This window comes from Mytilus californianus, unplaced genomic scaffold, assembly GCF_021869535.1.
Source record: "Mytilus californianus isolate M0D057914Y unplaced genomic scaffold, xbMytCali1.0.p SCAF_2, whole genome shotgun sequence".
Lineage (NCBI taxonomy): Eukaryota > Metazoa > Mollusca > Bivalvia > Mytilida > Mytilidae > Mytilus > Mytilus californianus.
Window position 1 is genome coordinate 73,605,736 of NW_026262668.1, and position 7,465 is coordinate 73,613,200.

The window sequence follows — 7,465 nt, forward strand, 5'->3', positions numbered from 1 at the left end:
TTTTTATTAAGATGTAACATAACATTATGTACGGCACAATTGTATTTAAAAACTTCACTTACCTACACTTCCACTTCAACAGATGGACAAAGGTCTATTTAAATTTCCAAGGGCATTTTCAACCATAAGAAAATATTCAAATATGTTAACAATCTTTAAATAGGACTCAATGCATACACAATTATCACCACAATTAATATATCTGAAAAAGCAAATCTATTTTAAACTATGACTCAACTATTAGTTGTGCAATAAATCTATAGATGTAGAGCTTTATTAACTATTTGATATCCCAACCCTCCTATTGTGGTATGGAACCTTGTGCTAAAATTTCTAACACATCCATACACTTATACTAAAGTTATTGTCTGTGAACCAATTTATGTTCCATGAACCAGTGATGTAAACGACAAAAATAGTTCTCTAAAAATAGATATGATGTTATATCTATTTTCAACTATGACCCATAATTAATTGTGCAATAACATCTCTGAATTTAGATTCTAAGCAAATATGAAAATAGCTTAGTTTCTGCGACAGAATGAATGTGGTATAAGTTCTTAAATAATTTTAAAATTAGACATTTACAAATTATGGTCCAATATTCAAATTCTAAATACATGGTTGGATTCAGCATATCAAATAACACCAATAATTTGATTTTTAAAGAAATCAAACAAAGTTTAATTTTGGACCCTTTGGACCTTAATATGAATCATTTCAAAAACAGACCCTAAAATCCAAATAATATATACCCAATTAGATTCAGCATAATAAAGACTCCCAAGAATTCAAGACTTTTGAATTAAACCCCATTGAAATTGCTAAAAAAAAAATAAGCAATTTATACAAAATATTGGTTTTGGCTCCTTTTAACTAAACCAATAGGGTCATAACCCCTAAAATCAATCCTAAACTTTATTTTATGGTATAACACCTTGTGGCACAATTAAATAGCAACAAGCATTCTGAGAGTATTGCATAGCAATACATAGTCCCCTACCGGGTAAAAATTCATTATACTGGAACAAAAAGCTAACTTGTTCTATAACTTGTCATGGTGTAAACAAAAAGAAAATATCAAGTCAATATCTTTAAGCATGACTAAAAACAGTGTTGAAAACTGATTAAAAGAGTGAATTTTTCAAGTCCAAGGACCATAACTCTGCACAAAATTATCAGACCAAAACAAAATTTCAAACTTGATCTGTATAACTTGTCATGATAAAACTATATACCAATTATCAATCAATATCTTCAAGCATGATGAAAAAAAGTGTGGAAAACACTTTAACATTAGATATGATTAATAGTTCTCTAAAATTAGATATGATGTAAAACAGTATATATCTATTTTCAAATTATAATCAAATATAATTAATAGTTCCAAATATTTTTTCTTTTATTTGTCACAAACTAATATAGATTTGTAACTTATCTATAAAATGTCTACAATTTTTATCTACACAATGTAATGTAATATATACATTAATAATAAACTGCTTCGCCGAGCGTAGCTGGATACGCCCGCAGAGGTCCAACCCTGAACAGTTGGGGCAAAAATGGACACAATATTCAAGCTTGATACAGGTCTGAATTTGGATTGTAATTAAATATTTGACATATTATAGGTTTCTGAATAAATGTAGTCAAAGAACTTGAAATTGGTTATAGGAATTGAATTTATATTGAATTAAAGATTTCTTGCTGTTGTGCAATACACTGTGCCGTTGCGCAATACTTAGTAAAACTGTTGTCAGACTATAAACAAATAAAGTTCAATTAATTCTCAATGTCATATTAGAAATTTATGAAAATGTAAAGGGAGCTTACATCAATAGATATAAACAATTCACCAAAGTTTCATGAGAATTGCTGACAGCATTTTTGAGTTGTTGTCCGAAAACTGGAAAATCCCCCCCTTTTTTAATGAATAAAACCCCATAACTCAGAAATGATAAATGAAAAATTTATAAAATTCTAAACGGAGCTTACATCAATAGATATATAAACAATTCACCAAAGTTTCATAAGAACTGCTGAAAGCATTTTTGATATTTTGTCCAAAAACTGGAAAATCCCCCTTTTTTTATGAATAAAACCCTGTAACTCGGAAACGTCAAATCTAAAATATATAAAAATCGAAAGGGAGCTCATGTCAATAGATATAAACAATTCACCACAATTTCTTGCAAGTTGGTGAAAGCATTCTTGAGTTATTGTCAGAAAACTGGATATCCCCCTCTTTTTAATGAATAAAACCCGATAACTCGGAAACGTAAAATCTAAAATTTATAAAAAACGAAAGGGAGCTCACGTCAATAGATATAAACAATTCACCAAAGTTCTATGCAAATTGATTAAATAGTTTTTGAGTTAATGTCCGACATGTTGACGACGGACGGACGGACAGACGGACGGACGGACGGACGGACGGACGGACGGACGGACGGACGGACAGACGGACGGACGGACAGACGGACAGACGGACAAAGGTATACCATAATACGTCCCGTAAACGGGCGTATAAAAATAGATTAATATCTAATTAAAGGATTTCACTTCATAATTTTTATATATATAAATAGTATTCAGAAAATTAGTTTATACAAAATAACAAACAAACCTGCCAAAAAATTTATTCAAATAATGTATCAAAGAATGTCTTTTAAAAAATGAGTTATCTCCCTTAGATATATGGTTTACCATAGTACTCTAACATTAGATATGGTCCTTTGTTATGGTCCATAACTCTGGACTTAATCATCAGACTAGAACAAAATTCGAACTTGATCTATAACTTGTCATGGCAAAACTATATACCAAATATCAAATCAAAATCTTCAAGAACGAAGAAAAAAGTGTGGAAAACTGATTTGCCGGACTGACGGATGGACAGACGGACGGACGGACGGACGGACAGACAGACGGACAGAGTGCAAACCTAAAGTCCCCTTCGACTTCGTCTGTAGGGGACTAATAAATAGACTTATACCCAAGTTATTGTCCAGAAATTAGAAAATCCTAGTTTTTTGGCCCCTTTTCAGCCCCTTAATTATTAAACAGTTTGGACCATGACCCCTCAAATAAATCCCAACTTTCCTTTTGAAGTATGGAACCTTTAGTAAAATTTCATAGAAATCCATACTCTAATACAAAAATTAGTGTCATGAAACATGAAAAATGATTGTTTTGACCCCTTTTTGGTCCTTAATTACTAAACAGCTACAACAATAAACCCCAACCTTCCTATTGTGGAATGGAACCTTGTGCTTAAATTTAATACAGATCTATACAGTTATACTCAAGTTATTGTCTGTGAACCAGACAAATAATTGTTTTTGTTAGGCCCTTTTTGGCCCCTAATTCCCTAACAACTACTATAATAACCCCCAAAATAAACCCCATTCTAAGTCCTTCCTATTGTGGTATGGAACCTTGTGCTAAAATTGAATAGAAATCCATACACTTATACTCAAGTTATTGCCTGCAAACCAGAAAAGTAGTTGTTTTTCGGTTCCTTTTCGATCCCTAATAATTAAACGGTATGGTTCATGACCCTCCAAAAAATCATTCTAAACTTTCCTTTTGAAGTATGGAACCTTTTGGTAAAATTTCATAAAAATCTATATTCTTATACACCAATTATTGTCCTGAAACATGAAAAATGCTTGTTTTTGGCCACTTTTTGGCCTCTAATTACTAAACAGCTGCGACAATAACCCCCAAAATAAATCCCAACCTTCCCGGCAATTGTGGTATGGAACCTTGTGCTAAAATTTAATAGAGATCCATACACTTATACTCGTGTTATTGTCTGCGAACCTGACAAAAAAATGTTTTTGTTAGACCCTTTTTGGCCCCTAATTCCTAAACAGTTATGACAATAACCCCCAAAATTAATCCCAACCTTCCTATTGTGGTGTGGAACCTTGTGTTAAAATTTTGACCGAAGAAATATCTCTTATACTCAAGTTATTGTCTTAAAACCAGACAAATAATTGTTTTTGGCACCTTTCTGATCCCTAATTACAAAACAGCTAAGACAATAACCCCCAAAATTAATCCCAACCCTCCTATTGTGGTATGGAAACTTGTACTAAAATTTCTTACACATCCATACACTTACACTAAAGTTATTGTCTGCGAACCAATTTATTTTCCATGAACCAGTAAAACTGAACTTTTTTTACCCCTAATTACAAAACCGCACGGACAATAGCCCCCAAAAACAATCCCAACCATCCTTTACTGGTATGGAATCTTGTGCTAAAATTTCATAGAGATCCATGAAGTAATACTCATGTTATTGTCTGCGAACCAAAATGTCTTCAGACGGAGACGCAGACAACACCATAGCATAATACTACCTGCGGTCGTATAAAAATGGGGAATTTGCGAATGGGACACAGATGATGCCCCCGCTTGTATATAACGTTAAAAAGGGACATAACTCAAAAACAGTAAAAGTGACACTATCCAAATTTGTACTTGATCTGAGTTTAGTGGTAATAAGCATTGTGTATAAGTTTCATAACATTTGGTTGAGGCAAACTTAAGTTAGAGAACGGAAACGAAAAGTTCAGCCATTGTTTTCATTTGTAAAGGGACATAACTCTAGAACGGTAAAAGTGACGCCACCAAAATTCATACTTGATCTGTGTTTTGTGGTAATAAGCATTGTGCATATGTTTCATAACATTTGGTTGAGGCAAACTAAAGTTGGAGAACGGAAACCAATTTTGGGACGTACGGACGTACGGTCGAACAGACGGACGTACAGACGTACAAGGTTTAAACTTAATACCCCCTTCGCTACGGCGGGGGCATAAAAATTGTATCTCATTCAGTCCGAAATTTGGGGCATCAAAACATTTATCATACATATCTATATGCAAGTATAATACAAGGTCATTACAGCTCGACAATCACAGAAACATTTGTGCCTCTACAAATGCTGTATAATCAGTCAAATAAAATCGAGAAAAAAAGACGAGTGTAGCGAATATATATAAAACTTCTTTTTCTTTTTCTATAACAAGTACTCCATTACATGTCAAATATTTATACCCTTTCCCAATTATAATCAATTAAAAGTTCCAAGATAAAATAATAATTGAAGGCTTTAAACCAATACTAGTATCCAATTTTCAACTTATTTCAATCTGACGATGTGCAATCAAACATTGAAAAGGCAAGACTATATAGTCTGATGGGTCCGGGACTCCATGGTTAAAACGGCCTAAATCAAATAGCTTGTCTACACCTATTCCAAGTATATGTACTGCCAACTCTAATATATCGCTTAGAAATCCATATTCCATCTAGAAATGCACTGCAATCATTAAAAACATTCTATCGAAAAAACCTTAAAGCAAATACAAACCTTAAAAATAATATGTCAACAACTTCATGAATGACAGGAAAATTGATATTATTATTTACAATATAATTTTTCAAACAAATATACTTTTAAAAAATATTTATATCAACACCTTTATATATATTGTGGCACAATATACCAATTAAAATAAACTCATAAAGAACCAATGTATTAAAAAATTAACTTACCTTCACTTTCCCACTAGAACTGGTTATAATCTCAATTCAAATTTCCAATGGACTTTGCAACCATTTAAATACACCATAAAAGTATTAAAATAGAAAATGACATCATAGTCATGGCTAAAATAAAAAATCCTTAATCAGCAACATTTTACAGTAATATCTAAACATAAAATTCCTTTGTAACCATAAAAACCCATTTAAATACATCATAAAGATATTAAAATAGAAAATGACATCATAGTCATGGCTAAACATAGCAAAAAACCTTAATCAGCATCATTTTACAGTAATATCTAAAAATGAAAATTACATCATAAAGGTATTAAAATAGAAAATGACATCATAGTCATGGCTAAAAATAAACAAAAATCCTTAATCAGCAACATTTTACAGTAATATCTAAAAATAAAATTCCTTTGTAACCATAAAGCCCATTTAAATACATCATAAAGACATTAAAATAGAAAATGACATCATAGTCATGGCTAAACATAGCAAAAAACCTTAATCAGCATCATTTTACAGTAATATCTAAAAATGCAAATTTCTTTGTAACCATAAAAGTAAAATAGAAAATGACATCATAATCATAGCTAAAAAAAACAAAATTTTTTTTTATTGGCAAATTTCCAATGGAGTTTATTATACTAAAACAATAAATTTGCAACCATAAAAGCACATTTAAATACATCATAAAAGTATTAAAAAAAATTAACTACATCATAAGGCTATTAAAATAGAAAATGACATCATAGTCAAGACTAAAGGTAAACAAAAAACCTTCATCAGCAAAATTTTATATTGGCAAATTTCCAATGAAGTTTATTATACTAAAATAATTGGCAAATTTCCAATGCAATTTACTAACAATAAAGTTATTGGCAAATTTCCAATTTACATAATTTAAAAGCAGTGTAGGTGAGATATTCAAATGAGTTTGAATTACCAACCTTACACTGCTTTTAAATAGTGTTTTGTACTTAATTAATTGTCTGTTTTTTCACCTTTTTTTTCCCTTATTCCTGAAACATTAGAGCCATACCCCCCCCCCCCCCCCCCCCCAAAAGCTAATTCTTACTTTCCAATGTACATAATTTAAATTTCAATTTTTGATGAAATCAAACCATATCATTATTATTTGCTTTTATATATATCAGAAACAACCAACTTTAAATGGAAAATTTTTGAGAAAAAAAAATAAAAAAAAAAATACCCCCCCAAATTTTTTGAACCCCCTTATGATTCATCACCCCCCCCCCCAACTCAATCCCAGCCTTCAATTTGTGGTATGGTACCTTGCAGTACAATTTCACAGAGATCCATACACTTGAACACAAGTTTTTGTTGCAAACTAAAAAAATGCTTATTTTTGGCCCTTTTTTCCTAAATGTTTGAGCAATTACCCCCAAACTCATTTCCTACTTTCTCTTCGTGATCAGAAATAACCAACTTAAAATGGAAAATTTTAAAGAAACCCCCGCCCCTTTTTTGACCCCCTTATGATTCATCACCCCCACCTCAATAACAGCCTTCCCTTTGTGGTATGGTACCTTGCAATACAATTTCAGAGAGAACCATACACTTGAACACAAGTTGTTGTCTGGAAACTAAAAATGCTTATTTTTTACCCCTTTTTGGCCCCTTATTCCTAAACGTTTTGGGCAATTACCCCCAAACTCAATTCCAGCTTTCCCTTTGTGAAATGAAACCTTGTAGTACAATTTCAGAAAGATCCATACACTAAAACACAAGCTATTGTCATGAAACTAGAAAAAAGCTTGTCTTTTGCCCCTTTTTGGCCCCTAATTCATAAAATTTTGAGGCAATTAACCCCAAAATCAATACCAGCTTTCCCTTTGTGATATGGAATCTTGTGGTACAATGTCAAAGAGATCCA